Raw genomic sequence first — 19527 nt, 5'->3', positions numbered from 1 at the left:
CCCGCTGGTGGATGAGGCGCTTTCTGGCGCACCATAAAGCGTCCTTAAAACAGCACAGCACCCGCCAGGCGCCGTCAATGTCCTCCAAAGAAAAAGTTCCGCAGAACAGTCCATTCAACACCCCGAAGTGAGTGATGGCTGTCTGTGGCACAAAGTCCTTGAGTTCAGGTTCCAGGGCCCCCAACAGGGCCTGAGCAAATGAGCACTCCCAGAAAACGTGGTAAGACGTTTCCTCATGGATGATGCAGAAGGGGCAGTGTCTGTATCTGCTCAGGTTCCTGGCATGCATAAATGTCCTGAGAGGCAGTCCCCCCTGGATAGCCATCCATGCCAGGTCTTTGTGCCTGTTGGTGAGGATGTTGGAAGAAACATTCCTCCAGACCACCTTGCAGGTGTCTGAAGGCAGGCCTGGAACCGACTCCAAAATGTCGCTGGCTCGGATGAGCTTGTAGATGGTCTTTGGCTTCCACAAGTCCGGCTTGACTCCCTGCAGCCCTTGCTCCCTGATGAACTTGAAGGTATCCAAGTAGAACCAAGGAGTGTCCCAGTTGTAGGGGATGGAACTATCCCAAGTGTCCCACCCCAGGGACCTCCAGAGAGGCAACAGGAAGAAGCGAGACATTGCGTTCCCGCCAGAGTCCGTAGTCCGTCTTGGCAAAGTTCTGCGGACGCAGTTGCAAGCAAAGAACACCCTCAGCTGGGTGGCGATGTCGGGCACGCCCTTACCGCCCTTGAGGGGTTCCTTGAACATGACTGCCCGCTTCACTCTGTCCATCTTGGAGCCCCAGATGAAGTGAAACACCGCCCTGGTGATGGCCTTGCAGGTGTTGACCCGAGGGGGCCAGGCCTGGGCGAGGTACTGCAACACAGGGAGAATCTCGCTGCGGAGTACCAGTGTCTTCCCTTCGATGGTGAGGTCTCTGAGGCTCCAGAGTCCAAACTTTTGGCGCATCTTGGCCAGTCTCTCCTCCCAAGACTTCAGGGCTGCGCCCTCGGCACCAAACCAAACTCCCAAAATCTTCATGAAGTCTGTCTTGATGCCAAAGGGCATGGATGCAGAAGAAGGCAGGAACCACTTTCCGAAGAGCATGACTTCCGACTTCCCGCAGTTGACCTTTGCCCCCGAAGCTTGGCCGAAGTCCTCGCAGGTCTGGACGAGCAGGTCGATGGAGCGCTGGTTGGCACAGAACACCGTCACGTCGTCCATGTAGAGCGAGCACTTCACTTCCCGTCTGTCTGGTCCCGGTGCGGTGATTCCCCCGATCTCTGGATTCCGTCTGATGCATTCGGCGAAGAGCTCTATACAGCAAACAAAAAGCAGAGGTGAGAGAGGACAGCCTTGTCTGACCCCGGAGAGAACCGGGAAGGGGTCAGTCTTCCAGCCGTTCACCTGCACGGAACTACAAATGTCATTGTACATGATGTCAACATATGAACAAAACATTTCCCCAAGACCAAACCTGCGCAGGGCTCTGCACATAAACCCATGGGAGACACGGTCAAAGGCCTTTTCCTGATCAAGACTGACCAGGGCCGCGTGCACACGGCGGTCCTTGATGTATTGGACCGTGTCCCGGACAAGCGCTAGGCTGTCCGCAATCCTGCGGCCAGGAATGCCACAAGTCTGATCCGGGTTGATGATCTGTCCGATGACAGCCTTCAGCCTGTTCGCCATGACTTTGGCGAGGATCTTGTAGTCCACGTTCAGGAGAGAGATGGGACGCCAATTTTTCAAATCACATCTCTCCCCCTTACGCTTGTACAGGATCGTGATCATCCCCTCCCTCAGCGAAGGAGGCATCTTGCCCTCCACCACCATCTCCTCGTACAGCTCGAGCAGGTCCGGGCCCACGAGGTCCCACAGCGCTACATAGAGCTCCGCTGGGAGACCGTCGCAGCCCGGGGTCCTGCCTTGCCTAAAGGATTTAGCGGCAGAGTGCAGTTCCTCCAACGTCAAGGGGGCGTTGGTGGCCGACAAACCTGCAGGATCAATAGCGTTAGAGATACCTGAGAAGAACCTGTCGGCCGCTTCCGAGTTTGTTTCTTTGGGGGAGTAGAGGTCGGTGTAGTAGTCGCTGACCACTTCCATCACGGCCTCCTTCCCCTTCTGGAGTGTTCCGGTCTTGTCACGCAGCTCAGACAGGGGTGTGTGTCCTGAGTGGAGTTTCCTGAAAAAGAAAGAGTTGCACTTCTCACCTTTCTCGAGATGCTCCACCTTGGCACGGAAGACAATGTGCCTGGATTCTTCCTCAAAGTGCTTTTTCAAGCACTTCTTGGTGTCCTCCAGGTCTTGCCTCACGTCCCAGCCACAGTGATGAAGGTCCTGCAGGGACTGCAGCTGACGCTGCAGCCTCCTGAGTTCCTTCCTCCTGGCACACACTTGCTGGCGTCCCCTGGCCTGAAAGAAGCTGCGCAGCTTGACTTTCACGAACTCCCACCAGTCGCTTACCTTAGGAAAGAAAGACTTCTCCTCTCGCCAGGCACCGTAGGTTTCCCTGAGCTCCTCTAGCAGTTCCTCATCGTCCAGCAGGGTGCAATTCAGCTTCCAGGAGCCTGGGCCCGGGGCAAAGCCCTCTCCCAGATCGCCTTGAAAGTGAATGGCCCTGTGGTCAGAGAAAAAGCAGGGAACCATGGAGAACCCGCGGTGCCTGACTGCCCTGGAGGTGAGCACAAAGTCAATCCTGGAGCGCACAGATCCATCGGGGCGGCTCCATGAGTAATTCACGGAACCGCGCCCCACGGATCCCACTGCGTCTCGCAGGGAAGCCTCCGCAATCATCTCCCGGAGCAGCTTCGAGGTGGTGTCGAGTTTTGCGTACATGCTGGAGCTGCGCCCATCCTCCTCTATCGGACAGTTAAAATCACCGCCGATTACTACTGTTCTCGTTGTGGCGAGTTGCGTCCGCAGGGTTTGGAAAAGTTCCAGCCGCGCGTTCTTCTCCGGGGGGGCGTACACGTTGATGAGCCTAACGGGCTCCCCCGCCCACGAACCGTCTATGACCAGAAGGCGGCCACAGACGAGCTCATGGACGGAGTCAACAGTGAAACGTCCTCCCCTGATAAGAACCGCGACCCCTGCGGACTTGCAATCGCCACCCCCAGACCAGTAGGAGGGACCGTGGGTCCACTGGGAGGACAAATGAGTGTACCTCCTCAGAGGGGGAAGTGCGCACTCCTGAAGCATGTACACATCACTCTGCTGAGTGGAAAGAAAGGTCAGCACAGTCTGCCTCCTAGACACATCCTTGATGCTCCTCACATTAATGGAAAAGATAGATATCTCAGCCATCATGGGAAAGAGATGAAGGGGTTAGTCGGCAGGGGCTGTGCTTACCTCCCCTGGGGAGGGGGGGCGACCTCTGTGACTTCTGCAGCCTGACAGGTGTCCTGGCCCAGACCAATCTGATTGAGGACCTCGTTGAGGACCTCATCGAAGTCGGTGGAGAGATCTGGGTCCAACTGGGTCAGAGCCATCTCTTCTTCCACCTCTTCTTCCTCTAGCGTGTCGAGGTCTTCCCCCACGGGGTCGGGACCTGCGACATTCTGGAGGACGGCAGGCCGCTTGGTGGCAGAGGAGGGGTCCTCCGCCGCTGGGCTAGCCTGCTCCTTCTTCCGCTTCCTGTATCCCGTCGCAGAGTTGCTGACAGGGGTGACAGGGGGAAGGGGCGGGAAGTCCTCCTGTGAGGACAGGTCAGGGGGGGGTGGAACTGGGCCCGGGGCAGGGGGCCCAGGGGCAGGGGGACCAGGGGCAGGGGGCCCAGGGGCAGGGGGCCCAGGGGCGAGGGGACCAGGGGGACCTGGGGCAGGGGGGCCAGGGGTAGGGGCGGGGGGGCCAGGGGCAGGGGCAGGGGGACCTGGGGCAGGGGGGCCTGGGGCAGGGGGACCCGGGGCAGGGGGACCCTGGGGCAGGGGGACCAGGGGCAGGGGGACCAGGGGCAGGGGCACCTGGGGCCTGGGGGGGGTTCCTCTTACCCGGGTCCTTTGGGGGCTTCTGTGGCGCTGGTTTGGTGGCCGGGCCCTTGCTCAGGGCCCCGGCGTACGTCCTGCTTCTTTCTGGGCAGTCTCTGTAGACGTGCTCTGACTGTCCACAGAGGTTGCAGGTTCTGGACCTTGGGCAATCCTTGGTCTCGTGACCTGCAGACCTACAGAACCTACAAGAAAGCACACTGCATTCCTTACCCTCGTGCCCCGGCTGGCCGCACCTGCGGCATGACTGGGGTAGGTCTGGGTAGTGTAGGAGTCCTGATGACGATCCCAGGGAGAAGCACTGTTGCAGGTGTTGGAGATCTCCAGCGGGACGATCTCTTAGTAGCCTGCAAAACACAGCCCACTTACCAGTCCAGAAGCCGTTGGTGTCTAGTATCCGGACTGGGTCCTTCAACACGACACAAAACCTTTGTAGGTAGGTGGCGATGTCTCTGCCGGGGACGTGAGGGTTCCTCATGGACACCGTGATCCGCCTTTCGTCCCTTTGAATGGGAGAGTTCGCAGTGAACTTTCGGAAGAGGGAGTCGGGTCCAGCGGTCTTCACTGCCTCCCAGTACCTTCTGCACACCTGTAGGGAGACAAATGTGACAAGGAACAAACCTTTCACAAAGGACTGCACCGACAGGGTCTCTGCCTTGCTGAATCCTTGTTCAAGGATCATTTTCTTGCCAAAGACTTCCGGGGTCATCTCCGGGATTCTGCCTTCCACCTCTTTCAGCCGCAGCACGACTGTCTGCTTCATCCAGGGCTCCAAGGGAGGGAGACCGTCTGCAGGGCCGGAACTGTCTGGGGTGGAGGTGGAGGCGGAGGGGGCTTCTCCCGGGGTCTTGGCGGGAGCGGCGTTCTGTGGCTTCTTCACGGTCTGTTTCTTCCCCATCTTGGCGCAGAGGAGTTCTCAGGAGGGCTTCCCAGAGATCTTGGTCGGGTTCCTTCTCCTTCTTCCTCGGCGGCTTCACTCTCGCTTGCTTAGCCTTTGAAAAGGCTATTGAGCGTCTACTGCCCGGAGGTAGTAACGCAGAGTGAACAAGGGGGGGAAGATCACAAACTCGTTCTGTGTGGGGGCTAAGCCTCAAACCCAATAGCACCAAGTAGGTGAAGCCGAATTTAATCGACGATCCTACAAGGCCGAGAAGAGGGTACCCCACACAGACCAAAAGGCTTGGATAGATACAAGTGTTTCTCAACGTCCTAGCTGGAAGCCGGGACACCCCTAAAGGCAAGGTCGATACTACACTTGATCTTAGCCAAAAGGCCGAGAAGCGATAACCTTCAGGACAGGTGTTTGCCTTTTTTTCCTTCTCTCCTGAATTCGGCTGATTTGGCAGTTCGACCGCAGCTGCTGTCACTTTCTGCCCTCTCTGGCCAAACAAGGGGAAGTCTGCCTCTGCTGACTGATCAGCATAATTTATTCGCCTTCGGTGCTAATGGCAAAGCAGCTGATGGAAAATCCTGAGCTTTCCGAGCAGCAAGCTCCATTTTCGGTCAAAGTCTTGTTTGGCTCCGTCTCGTTTGTCCTGAAGCTTTCCAAAGACTCTGTGCTCCGAAAGCAGATTGGAAGCTCATGCGCCACTCTCCCTAAGATGCCGGTAGGAAAAGGGCACGCGGTATATAACTGCTTCGGCCGCCGCTCCAGCTCTGTGCTCGCTTCGGCAGCACATATACTAAAATTGGAACGATACAGAGAAGATTAGCATGGCCCCTGCGCAAGGATGACACGCAAATTCGTGAAGCGTTCCATATTTATTGCCGCTCTCATCTGGAAAGAAGTGGAGCCGCTCAGCCATTTACCCTTTGACGGTAAGGCCTGAAAAGCTTCATGCTGCCGCAGGGATCTGCTGGCATGACGTATCCTTATTTCAGGAGCCGAGCGGCAGTGTTCTTTGGCAACCTTCTTTTCTACACATCTCCGGCTTTTCTTTGACCTTCAGGACAGGTTTTTAAGTCCGCAAACGTGCAACTATAACGTAAAAACCCGTAAGTGTCCGCAAAAAAGTGCAAGTGCAGAAACACACACACGAAAAACGTGCACTTAGGGGTGTGTTTGTCCTACCCCCGAAAGGGTTGGACCGTTCACCCAATCCCCCGGGGCACGAAGCTCCTGACAGGGACAAGGTTCCCATTTGGTCCTCCTGGCCAAAAGGCCTGGTGGACCACCGTTCCTTATGCCCAGCCGAAGCCGGACATCCAGTACTAGGCAAGGGGGTTCTCCCGAAGAGAAAACCCCCTAGGGATCAGGGGAGGAAGGAACCGTATGGCCACACATCCTCCCCCTAGACTTCAGGTAAGGCCCGAGGACCCACACCCTCCATCCGTGAAAAACACACACATAAGAAAGCAAAAAGTGACAAAACGTGGGAGTGATTTAAATAAATAGAATAAAATAAAAAAGTGGTACCGTGCCTAATAGTGCACAGACCAGGCCCTGAGGCCTGTAGCAAAAATTGCCCTGGACTTAGCCAAAAGACCTGGTCCTTAGGGCGCTGTGCAAAAAGAGTGAAAAACAGTGGCCATGTGTCATCTTCACACCGTGGGGTCCCACACCCAAGTGTTACTAGTGACACCCCTGAGAGCGTCTTCCCCAGGGGGCACTGAGTTTGCGGACTTTTTGCGTCCCCGACCCCAGGCCAGACCAAGGTAGCATGCTCAAACCAGGAGGAACTGGGTCTTTCCGGTCTCCCCAGAGGAATTACTCCCAAGGCCCCAGAACGAATCATGGCGCTCCCTGGTTTCTGTCCCTCCGGTACTAGCCTTCCGGACCCCCATCATACCAGTGAGGGTACTATACACCAACCATCCTCTTACCAGAATGGTCGGTAGCACCCCCACTGGACACTGATAAGAACAGATTTTTTTTTTAATTCTTTTATTTAAAATATCATAAAAAACAGCCATCAATACATATAACATGAAAAGAAAATTTTCAAAGGACACTTTACAAAAGCCAACAACAACGGGGCTTCCCCGACATTCAAAACATAAACATATTACATATAGCGAAGAACACTTCAAAAACAGGATTCCGCAATTCCAGGAAAAATAAAGTGTTCCGTGAATCCATTGTCATCCGGAATTTTCTGTATCATTCCTTTTTCCAAGTGTCTCCAAGCTGTTTCTCTTTACAAATGTAGAAACACTAAATTGCCATCCTACACACTATACAATAAACACACCTAGCACTAAACCTAATATCCACAAGACCCCCCCTCCACCATCCACACGCTGCCTAAGGAAGGCAAAAAGACACACATTAGTATCATCATACATATAAACAAAAACCTTTTTATTTTTTTGTTAAAAAAAACAACCTTAACTAAGAGTCGCCAATCCCTCGCGCTCAAACGCCTGGGCAAGAAAACTAACACCCCATAGCACGCGAGCGCAAAGGAGAGTCACCATGTCTAAAAAAACAACAAAAACAAAAACATCAACATAAATTTACTCCATAATCATGAAAAAGGACTCATATGACCACCCATCTCTTCCAAAACCCAAAATGCCAAATCTTCTCCGCATCCTCAGCACCCATTTTTATTATATCACAATAACCATATGTATACAGCCGTCCGCGGACCATGGCCGTACACTCCCTTACACCCACACATTCCCTCTTATATACAACCAAATTCCTCACATCCCACAAACTCTCCTTCACACAACCAATCAACAACCACAATACTCTCGCTTCTTTTTTCCCCAAACATCCGATACCGTACAATACCATCTCATACGTTATCCCCCTCAATCCAGTCAAACCTTCAATCAACTTACTCAAACCCTTCCATACAGCCTTCGCATACTTACACTCCCAAAATAAATGATATACACTCTCAACACCCACACACCCCTCCCTCGGACACCTCTCACTATCTACCATACCTCTCCTCCTCTGAAACGCCCGCACAGGCAAACAGCCATGCACCCCCATCCACGACACATCCTTCTGCCTCTTATCCAAATCCTTCATCCCCACCATCCTCCACACACTCTCACTCTCTACCGCAGTCAATCCACCAATCCACTCAGGTTCCTCCTTCGCACTCAACCACATCAAAACCTTCTTACATTCCAACCACAAATCACTCTCCACACCCTGTAACCCAAACTTTCCCATTCCTCTTTCAATACGGACATAGAACCAAGGAGACCTAAAACTCATAGGCCTCCTCAGGTCAACTTCACACCACCCATATCTTCTCAACACATTCCCACCCACATACTTCAACATACACCCCGCCAAACTTTCCTTCCTACTCAACTTCACACACATACCCACATACCGCACAAACAACACTCTTTCCACACTCACCATCCCCTTACCACCATTCAACACCGTTTTCACCACTTTCTCCCGTTTCAACTTTTCAGCCCTTGAGGACCAGAAGAATTGGAAGAACAGTCTAACGATCCGCCTCAGCACCTTATCCTGTGCAGGAAAAACCTGGTATAAAAACCACAAAATTGGCATCAGTACCGCTTTAACAATAAGGACCTTTCCTTCAAGAGACAAAGTCCGCAACGACCAAAAGGTTATTTTTTGCTGTATTTTCCCTATCACATCCTCCCAACTCTCTCTACCAAACAGGTCACATTCAAACTTCACTCCCAACACCCTCACACTTCCCTTACACACCTTCCAATCATGTCTGCCAATCACACCCCAATCACCAAAAAACTTACATTCACTCTTATCCAAATTCATTCTAAATCCACTAGCCATACAAAAAATCTCCACTAACAATTTCGCCCGCCTCAAACTCTCCACATTCTTACAAATCACCGTTATATCATCCATATACCCAATCACCTTCAACATTCTACCCCCACTCCCGGGCACCACTAATCCACTCAAACCTTTATCCCTCACAAACATCCTCACTAAGGGTTCAATTGCACACACAAACAGCACGGGGGACAAAGGACACCCCTGCCTTACTCCTGCCTTCACTTCCACACCATCCGTCACCCATCCATTTACTTGCACTCTACTAGTGATACCCCCATACAAACATCTCACCCACTCAATCATCTTCCTAGGCACCCCCATTTTCTCCAATACCGCAAACATAAAACCATGCGCCACTCTATCATACGCCTTTTCAAAATCTATGTTCAAAACAGCCGCAACACCCTTCCTCTCCTTACAGTCCCACAACACATCCCTCAAACATACCAACCCTTCCGCAATCGTTCGCCCCGGTACCGCACACATCTGTTCTTCCCCAAGCATTCCATCTATCACCCCACGCAGCCTATTAGCAAGTACTTTAGCGATTATTTTATAATCCACATTTAATAAAGAGATAGGTCTCCAATTCTTCAAGTCCTGTTTATTACCTTTTTTAAAGAGCAACACTATCACACTCTCTGCCATACTTTTAGACAACACACCATCTCTCAACACCGTCACACATACCTCATGCACCCACTTCCCAATCACATCCCAAAACGTACTATAAAACTCAACAGGTAAACCATCCAAACCGGGAATTTTCCCTTTCTTCATACCTTTCATACTTCTCTCTATCTCATCAAAACTCACTTCCTTATTCAAAACCATTTTCTCCTCTACCCCCAACCGCTCCTCAATCTCCCCCAACACCTCCCTCTCAACATTCATATCTCTCTTACTCACAGCAAACAAATTCTGATAAAACTTTCTCACTTCACCCATCACCTGCACATTCCCCCTCACCACCCTTCCATCCTCCCCCAACACACTCGCCACCTCATTCTTACTTCCATACACCTTTCGAAAAAAGAACCGCGTACATCTTTCATCCTTCTCTCTCACAACAGCTTTTGCCTGTGCCAACATTCTTTTCCCTTTCAATTCCATAAACCTATTCACCTTCACCCTAGCTTCAGCCATCTCATTCACCACATTCTCTCCCCATCCACTTACCTCCTCCAAATAACTCAACCTTCTCTGCCACCAATCATACTCCTCACGCTCTCTCTTCACTCTCTCACATCCTTTCTTCACGAAAAACCGTTTCACACCCTCCTTCACCCACTCCCACCAAGCAACTACACTCTCAAACTCCAATCTCTTTTTAACCCATTTACCAAAAACCGTACAAAACTCTTCCCTAACATTCAAATCCTCAAGCAATTCAACATTCATCTTCCATACACCTTTCCCATGCACCTCCTCTGACACCATACTCACGACACATTCGATCCGGCCATGGTCCGTAAACGGTGCCCGCTGTACAGAAAAAGATTCGGCCGAAAATTCCTGCGAAGAGAGGCAAAAATCAATCCTAGAACTCAAATGACGACTCGCAGAAAAATAAGTGTGTCCTTTTAATTTCCCCTGATCCACCAAACCCAAGTCTGCACACAACTCGGTCAAAATTTTGCTTGACTTATCCATCCCTCCCCCAAAACTCCCCCCACCCCCCACCCCCCTTCCCCCACCACCACCAACACCCCCCCCACCCCCTCCCCCCACCCCCCCACCCCCCCGACCACCCCCACCCCTCCTATCCCCCCCCTCTATTACACAGTTAAAGTCCCCAAGAACCAATAAAGGTTCACGACCACCCAAAAAAAATCGCATTTTTTGAAATAAATCAATTCTTTCCCTCCTGCCTGTGGGAGCATATACATTTACAATCCTAAAACAAAAATCACCCACCCCCACCCTAACCATTAAAGCTCTTCCCCGTTCAATATGAATTGTTTGCAAAATTTGATACTTCCAACTTTTAAAGAGAATGCCAATTCCTTCATTTCTCCGTACACCCCCTGACCACACTGCCGGTCCAAAGACCCATTCGTTCTCTCCAGGATCCTCCTGAAGGTTGCATTCTTGTATACAGTGGAAGTCCCCCGGAACCAAGGACAAATACTTCAAAATAGCCGCCCTCCTTGGTCCAGAGCATATGCTCCTCACGTTCAATGATGAACAGGTAATATTCATATTAACTATGAGAAGAAAGAGACAAACATTAAGAATCTATAAAACAATACATATTCCTAAAGTCAAGTTGCCCTCTTCCTACTCCGACTCCTCCCCCCTTTACCAACGGTTCTTGCCCCTGCCACCCCCTCCATCTTGGTGGTTTCCACCGGTTTCCTGAACCCCATCAGAGACTGCAGACACTCCACTTTGCCAACACTAACGAAAGATTCAGTAGACCGGGTGGAAGAATCTGAATCAATCTCCACCTCAATCTCTGCCTCCTCCTGCTCAGGACTAGAAACCTCAGAAATGACCTGAGAAGCCGGAATATTTTTCTTCTTCTTTTTCCTCTTCAAAGAATCCCTTGATAAGTCCATACTTTCCCCCACCGCCCCTCCACCTTCCACTACAGCACTGCCCCTTTCTAGAGTTTCAGAAACCTGAGCCACAGCATCCCTCAACAGGTTTACACTTTCTTCAGTTGCCCTTCCACCCTCCACCACCGCACTGACCCCCTCCAAGGCTCCAGATGTTTGAGCCGGGGACCCTACAATGGCTTCCCCAGGTTTGGGCACTTCCAAAGTTTCAGAGACAGCACTGGTAGTAGGCTCCTCCATCCCAGGAGCCCCCCCCCCCACCACCGCCGCATAAGATGGCGCCCGTGGTTGACCAGGCTCCTTCGCCGGTCCGTCACCCAAAATAGGACATTGCCTGGCCAGATGATCCTCCTTTCCACAAAAATGACACTTCCGCCCTTCCGGGCATTCAGCAGTCCTATGGCCGGCCTTAAAACAATTCCGGCAAACAATGCCTGCTTCACATTTGTCCCGTACATGCCCAAAGGCAAAACAATTGCGGCAGAATAGGGGTTGTCCCGGATACCACAACACTCCACGATTAGGACCGATCGAAAAGGCCTGGGGGGGGTGTTTAAACCCACCAACTCCGCTACTGTCCTTCCTGAATTGCACAAAATATCTCCGATGACCATTAAAAGTCCCGAGTATATTCGTCTGGTTAATACCGACCGAAACATCTGAGCAATATTTACTCAAAAAGATCCGCACTTCATCCTCCCGCACAAACGGATTATACATTTGCACGGTGACCGGAACTCGCTGCCTCGATTCATTCGCTGTAAACGTGATCCCATTCATCATAGGTTCCTGAATCTTCTCCTGCTGCCTCAGCAGACAGGTCTGGAGATCCGCCAAGCGAAAGAAAGTCACGTCAAAAAAGCCGCTGCTCGGAAAGGCTTGCACACAGAAGATCGTCTCCAAAGACATTCCCAAAAGATCCATGATCAATTTCTTCTGAACGTAGTATAAGCCACACTCTGCACGCCTCGTCTCACAGACCGACACCCGGACGGTGTTTGGCACTTCCGGCGGCACCGCTGCCATCACCTCCAAAGGAAACCTGCCCTCGTCAACCCCTAGGGGATGACTCAGCCAAGCGATCACCTCTCACGGTTTTCGAGGAGCGCCACCCCCAATAGCAGCAGGCAGGGCTTGGTATACCCCGCCAGGCCGAGGGCGCTGGTCCTCTACTAACCTAACCTCCTAACCACAACCACAGAGTGATCGCAGCCAAAAGGCCGAGAAGCGATGACCTTCAGGACAGGTGTTTGCCTTTTTTTCCTTCTCTCCTGAATTCGGCTGATTTGGCAGTTCGACCGCAGCTGCTGTCACTTTCTGCCCTCTCTGGCCAAACAAGGGGAAGTCTGCCTCTGCTGACTGATCAGCATAATTTATTCGCCTTCGGTGCTAATGGCAAAGCAGCTGATGGAAAATCCTGAGCTTTCCGAGCAGCAAGCTCCATTTTCGGTCAAAGTCTTGTTTGGCTCCGTCTCGTTTGTCCTGAAGCTTTCCAAAGACTCTGTGCTCCGAAAGCAGATTGGAAGCTCATGCGCCACTCTCCCTAAGATGCCGGTAGGAAAAGGGCGCGCGGTATATAACTGCTTCGGCCGCCGCTCCAGCTCTGTGCTCGCTTCGGCAGCACATATACTAAAATTGGAACGATACAGAGAAGATTAGCATGGCCACTGCGCAAGGATGACACGCAAATTCGTGAAGCGTTCCATATTTATTGCCGCTCTCATCTGGAAAGAAGTGGAGCCGCTCAGCCATTTACCCTTTGACGGTAAGGCCTGAAAAGCTTCATGCTGCCGCAGGGATCTGCTGGCATGACGTATCCTTATTTCAGGAGCCGAGCGGCAGTGTTCTTTGGCAACCTTCTTTTCTACACATCTCCGGCTTTTCTTTGACCTTCAGGACAGGTGTTTGCCTTTTTTTCCTTCTCTCCTGAATTCAGCTGATTTGGCAGTTCGACCGCAGCTGCTGTCACTTTCTGCCCTCTCTGGCCAAACAAGGGGAAGTCTGCCTCTGCTGACTGATCAGCATAATTTATTCGCCTTCGGTGCTAATGGCAAAGCAGCTGATGGAAAATCCTGAGCTTTCCGAGCAGCAAGCTCCATTTTCGGTCAAAGTCTTGTTTGGCTCCGTCTCGTTTGTCCTGAAGCTTTCCAAAGACTCTGTGCTCCGAAAGCAGATTGAAAGCTCATTCGCCACTCTCCCTAAGATGCCGGTAGGAAAAGGGCGCGCGGTATATAACTGCTTCGGCCGCCGCTCCAGCTCTGTGCTCGCTTCGGCAGCACATATACTAAAATTGGAACGATACAGAGAAGATTAGCATGGCCCCTGCGCAAGGATGACACGCAAATTCGTGAAGCGTTCCATATTTATTGCCGCTCTCATCTGGAAAGAAGTGGAGCCGCTCAGCCATTTACCCTTTGACGGTAAGGCCTGAAAAGCTTCATGCTGCCACAGGGATCTGCTGGCATGACGTATCCTTATTTCAGGAGCCGAGCGGCAGTGTTCTTTGGCAACCTTCTTTCCTACACACCTCCGGCTTTTCTTTGACCTTCAGGACAGGTTTTTTGATTGAAAAGATACTTTTATTGCAGAAGCATCAAAAACAACATGTTACGTGTAATCGGGGTACATCTCACCCTGTACTGCGACGCAGCGCACCACATAGCAATACAGTTCCAAGCATACGATAAATACAGTCAGGCAAATAAATACATTCGCTCAGCGGTATGATGCCTGACGTGATGTGCACGGAGGATGAATCCCCCGGACCACCACGTCATGCATGACGCCGCTTACCCCAAAAACTGTAGCATCCTAATACAATATACATTTCCTAGTCACTATGTCATGCACGAAAAACGGTAACTGAAAAAAACACTATCAACAATAGGCATCGGGTGTGTGGGGGGGGAAGGGGAGGAAAGGGGGAAACACAGGCCCGAAGCTTTATTGAAGGGACAAAGACACGCAAGGGGGAGTAGGGGGAAGGGGGGAAATCTTCAGACGTCCTCTTCCTCCTTAAAGTCCAACAAGGAATAGTCTCTGAGCAGACTGAGGATCAGTCTGCGGCAGTCCTCAATGGACATCCTCTCCCGCTGGTGGATGAGGCGCTTTCTGGCGCACCATAAAGCGTCCTTAAAACAGCACAGCACCCGCCAGGCGCCGTCAATGTCCTCCAAAGAAAAAGTTCCGCAGAACAGTCCATTCAACACCCCGAAGTGAGTGATGGCTGTCTGTGGCACAAAGTCCTTGAGTTCAGGTTCCAGGGCCCCCAACAGGGCCTGAGCAAATGAGCACTCCCAGAAAACGTGGTAAGACGTTTCCTCATGGATGATGCAGAAGGGGCAGTGTCTGTATCTGCTCAGGTTCCTGGCATGCATAAATGTCCTGAGAGGCAGTCCCCCCTGGATAGCCATCCATGCCAGGTCTTTGTGCCTGTTGGTGAGGATGTTGGAAGAAACATTCCTCCAGACCACCTTGCAGGTGTCTGAAGGCAGGCCTGGAACCGACTCCAAAATGTCGCTGGCTCGGATGAGCTTGTAGATGGTCTTTGGCTTCCACAAGTCCGGCTTGACTCCCTGCAGCCCTTGCTCCCTGATGAACTTGAAGGTATCCAAGTAGAACCAAGGAGTGTCCCAGTTGTAGGGGATGGAACTATCCCAAGTGTCCCACCCCAAGGACCTCCAGAGAGGCAACAGGAAGAAGCGAGACATTGCGTTCCCGCCAGAGTCCGTAGTCCGTCTTGGCAAAGTTCTGCGGACGCAGTTGCAAGCAAAGAACACCCTCAGCTGGGTGGCGATGTCGGGCACGCCCTTACCGCCCTTGAGGGGTTCCTTGAACATGACTGCCCGCTTCACTCTGTCCATCTTGGAGCCCCAGATGAAGTGAAACACCGCCCTGGTGATGGCCTTGCAGGTGTTGACCCGAGGGGGCCAGGCCTGGGCGAGGTACTGCAACACAGGGAGAATCTCGCTGCGGAGTACCAGTGTCTTCCCTTCGATGGTGAGGTCTCTGAGGCTCCAGAGTCCAAACTTTTGGCGCATCTTGGCCAGTCTCTCCTCCCAAGACTTCAGGGCTGCGCCCTCGGCACCAAACCAAACTCCCAAAATCTTCATGAAGTCTGTCTTGATGCCAAAGGGCATGGATGCAGAAGAAGGCAGGAACCACTTTCCGAAGAGCATGACTTCCGACTTCCCGCAGTTGACCTTTGCCCCCGAAGCTTGGCCGAAGTCCTCGCAGGTCTGGACGAGCAGGTCGATGGAGCGCTGGTTGGCACAGAACACCGTCACGTCGTCCATGTAGAGCGAGCACTTCACTTCCCGTCTGTCTGGTCCCGGTGCGGTGATTCCCCCGATCTCTGGATTCCGTCTGATGCATTCGGCGAAGAGCTCTATACAGCAAACAAAAAGCAGAGGTGAGAGAGGACAGCCTTGTCTGACCCCGGAGAGAACCGGGAAGGGGTCAGTCTTCCAGCCGTTCACCTGCACGGAACTACAAATGTCATTGTACATGATGTCAACATATGAACAAAACATTTCCCCAAGACCAAACCTGCGCAGGGCTCTGCACATAAACCCATGGGAGACACGGTCAAAGGCCTTTTCCTGATCAAGACTGACCAGGGCCGCGTGCACACGGCGGTCCTTGATGTATTGGACCGTGTCCCGGACAAGCGCTAGGCTGTCCGCAATCCTGCGGCCAGGAATGCCACAAGTCTGATCCGGGTTGATGATCTGTCCGATGACAGCCTTCAGCCTGTTCGCCATGACTTTGGCGAGGATCTTGTAGTCCACGTTCAGGAGAGAGATGGGACGCCAATTTTTCAAATCACATCTCTCCCCCTTACGCTTGTACAGGATCGTGATCATCCCCTCCCTCAGCGAAGGAGGCATCTTGCCCTCCACCACCATCTCCTCGTACAGCTCGAGCAGGTCCGGGCCCACGAGGTCCCACAGCGCTACATAGAGCTCCGCTGGGAGACCGTCGCAGCCCGGGGTCCTGCCTTGCCTAAAGGATTTAGCGGCAGAGTGCAGTTCCTCCAACGTCAAGGGGGCGTTGGTGGCCGACAAACCTGCAGGATCAATAGCGTTAGAGATACCTGAGAAGAACCTGTCGGCCGCTTCCGAGTTTGTTTCTTTGGGGGAGTAGAGGTCGGTGTAGTAGTCGCTGACCACTTCCATCACGGCCTCCTTCCCCTTCTGGAGTGTTCCGGTCTTGTCACGCAGCTCAGACAGGGGTGTGTGTCCTGAGTGGAGTTTCCTGAAAAAGAAAGAGTTGCACTTCTCACCTTTCTCGAGATGCTCCACCTTGGCACGGAAGACAATGTGCCTGGATTCTTCCTCAAAGTGCTTTTTCAAGCACTTCTTGGTGTCCTCCAGGTCTTGCCTCACGTCCCAGCCACAGTGATGAAGGTCCTGCAGGGACTGCAGCTGACGCTGCAGCCTCCTGAGTTCCTTCCTCCTGGCACACACTTGCTGGCGTCCCCTGGCCTGAAAGAAGCTGCGCAGCTTGACTTTCACGAACTCCCACCAGTCGCTTACCTTAGGAAAGAAAGACTTCTCCTCTCGCCAGGCACCGTAGGTTTCCCTGAGCTCCTCTAGCAGTTCCTCATCGTCCAGCAGGGTGCAATTCAGCTTCCAGGAGCCTGGGCCCGGGGCAAAGCCCTCTCCCAGATCGCCTTGAAAGTGAACGGCCCTGTGGTCAGAGAAAAAGCAGGGAACCATGGAGAACCCGCGGTGCCTGACTGCCCTGGAGGTGAGCACAAAGTCAATCCTGGAGCGCACAGATCCATCGGGGCGGCTCCATGAGTAATTCACGGAACCGCGCCCCACGGATCCCACTGCGTCTCGCAGGGAAGCCTCCGCAATCATCTCCCGGAGCAGTTTCGAGGTGGTGTCGAGTTTTGCGTACATGCTGGAGCTGCGCCCATCCTCCTCTATCGGACAGTTAAAATCACCGCCGATTACTACTGTTCTCGTTGTGGCGAGTTGCGTCCGCAGGGTTTGGAAAAGTTCCAGCCGCGCGTTCTTCTCCGGGGGGGGCGTACACGTTGATGAGCCTAACGGGCTCCCCCGCCCACGAACCGTCTATGACCAGAAGGCGGCCACAGACGAGCTCATGGACGGAGTCAACAGTGAAACGTCCTCCCCTGATAAGAACCGCGACCCCTGCGGACTTGCAATCGCCACCCCCAGACCAGTAGGAGGGACCGTGGGTCCACTGGGAGGACAAATGAGTGTACCTCCTCAGAGGGGGAAGTGCGCACTCCTGAAGCATGTACACATCACTCTGCTTCCTGTATCCCGTCGCAGAGTTGCTGACAGGGGTGACAGGGGGAAGGGGCGGGAAGTCCTCCTGTGAGGACAGGTCAGGGGGGGGTGGAACTGGGCCCGGGGCAGGGGGCCCAGGGGCAGGGGGACCAGGGGCAGGGGGCCCAGGGGCAGGGGGACCAGGGGCAGGGGGCCCAGGGGCAGGGGGCCCAGGGGCGAGGGGACCAGGGGGACCTGGGGCAGGGGGGCCAGGGGTAGGGGCGGGGGGGCCAGGGGCAGGGGCAGGGGGACCTGGGGCAGGGGGGCCTGGGGCAGGGGGACCCGGGGCAGGGGGACCCTGGGGCAGGGGGACCAGGGGCAGGGGGACCAGGGGCACCTGGGGCCTGGGGGGGGTTCCTCTTACCCGGGTCCTTTGGGGGCTTCTGTGGCGCTGGTTTGGTGGCCGGGCCCTTGCTCAGGGCCCCGGCGTACGTCCTGCTTCTTTCTGGGCAGTCTCTGTAGACGTGCTCTGACTGTCCACAGAGGTTGCAGGTTCTGGACCTTGGGCAATCCTTGGTCTCGTGACCTGCAGACCTACAGAACCTACAAGAAAGCACACTGCATTCCTTACCCTCGTGCCCCGGCTGGCCGCACCTGCGGCATGACTGGGGTAGGTCTGGGTAGTGTAGGAGTCCTGATGACGATCCCAGGGAGAAGCACTGTTGCAGGTGTTGGAGATCTCCAGCGGGACGATCTCTTAGTAGCCTGCAAAACACAGCCCACTTACCAGTCCAGAAGCCGTTGGTGTCTAGTATCCGGACTGGGTCCTTCAACACGACACAAAACCTTTGTAGGTAGGTGGCGATGTCTCTGCCGGGGACGTGAGGGTTCCTCATAGACACCGTGATCCGCCTTTCGTCCCTTTGAATGGGAGAGTTCGCAGTGAACTTTCGGAAGAGGGAGTCGGGTCCAGCGGTCTTCACTGCCTCCCAGTACCTTCTGCACACCTGTAGGGAGACAAATGTGACAAGGAACAAACCTTTCACAAAGGACTGCACCGACAGGGTCTCTGCCTTGCTGAATCCTTGTTCAAGGATCATTTTCTTGCCAAAGACTTCCGGGGTCATCTCCGGGATTCTGCCTTCCACCTCTTTCAGCCGCAGCACGACTGTCTGCTTCATCCAGGGCTCCAAGGGAGGGAGACCGTCTGCAGGGCCGGAACGGTCTGGGGTGGAGGTGGAGGCGGAGGGGGCTTCTCCCGGGGTCTTGGCGGGAGCGGCGTTCTGTGGCTTCTTCACGGTCTGTTTCTTCCCCATCTTGGCACAGAGGAGTTCTCAGGAGGGCTTCCCAGAGATCTTGGTCGGGTTCCTTCTCCTTCTTCCTCGGCGGCTTCACTCTCGCTTGCTTAGCCTTTGAAAAGGCTATTGAGCGTCTACTGCCCGGAGGTAGTAACGCAGAGTGAACAAGGGGGGGAAGATCACAAACTCGTTCTGTGTGGGGGCTAAGCCTCAAACCCAATAGCAGCAAGTAGGTGAAGCCGAATTTAATCGACGATCCTACAAGGCCGAGAAGAGGGTACCCCACACAGACCAAAAGGCTTGGATAGATACAAGTGTTTCTCAACGTCCTAGCTGGAAGCCGGGACACCCCTAAAGGCAAGGTCGATACTACACTTGATCTTAGCCAAAAGGCCGAGAAGCGATAACCTTCAGGACAGGTGTTTGCCTTTTTTTCCTTCTCTCCTGAATTCGGCTGATTTGGCAGTTCGACCGCAGCTGCTGTCACTTTCTGCCCTCTCTGGCCAAACAAGGGGAAGTCTGCCTCTGCTGACTGATCAGCATAATTTATTCGCCTTCGGTGCTAATGGCAAAGCAGCTGATGGAAAATCCTGAGCTTTCCGAGCAGCAAGCTCCATTTTCGGTCAAAGTCTTGTTTGGCTCCGTCTCGTTTGTCCTGAAGCTTTCCAAAGACTCTGTGCTCCGAAAGCAGATTGGAAGCTCATGCGCCACTC

The 19527-nt window shown here is 53.4% G+C and overlaps 3 non-coding genes and 2 pseudogenes across 3 annotated transcripts; 3 read left to right on the top strand and 2 right to left on the bottom strand.

The window, feature by feature from the left end:
- Window positions 1-5140: 5140 nt before the first annotated feature.
- On the bottom strand, window positions 5141-5251 carry LOC149442917 (U2 spliceosomal RNA; annotated as a pseudogene).
- Window positions 5252-5624: 373 nt separating this feature from the next.
- Window positions 5625-5731, top strand: LOC149442916 (U6 spliceosomal RNA). Its single transcript, XR_016306966.1, has one exon. It is a non-coding gene; the product is annotated as a U6 spliceosomal RNA (small nuclear RNA).
- Window positions 5732-12876: 7145 nt separating this feature from the next.
- LOC149442915 (U6 spliceosomal RNA) lies at window positions 12877-12983 on the top strand. Its single transcript, XR_016307147.1, has one exon. It is a non-coding gene; the product is annotated as a U6 spliceosomal RNA (small nuclear RNA).
- A 548-nt stretch (window positions 12984-13531) lies between these two features.
- LOC149442914 (U6 spliceosomal RNA) lies at window positions 13532-13638 on the top strand. The gene has a single exon (XR_016306965.1). It is a non-coding gene; the product is annotated as a U6 spliceosomal RNA (small nuclear RNA).
- Window positions 13639-19108: 5470 nt separating this feature from the next.
- LOC149442913 (U2 spliceosomal RNA) lies at window positions 19109-19219 on the bottom strand (annotated as a pseudogene).
- Window positions 19220-19527: the final 308 nt, after the last annotated feature.

The sequence above is a fragment of the Staurois parvus genome, unplaced genomic scaffold, assembly GCF_062004578.1.
Source record: "Staurois parvus isolate SC_StPar_1 unplaced genomic scaffold, SC_StPar_1.0 ptg000884l, whole genome shotgun sequence".
Taxonomy (NCBI): Eukaryota; Metazoa; Chordata; class Amphibia; order Anura; family Ranidae; genus Staurois; species Staurois parvus.
This window is presented reverse-complemented; position numbering and strand designations above follow the sequence as displayed.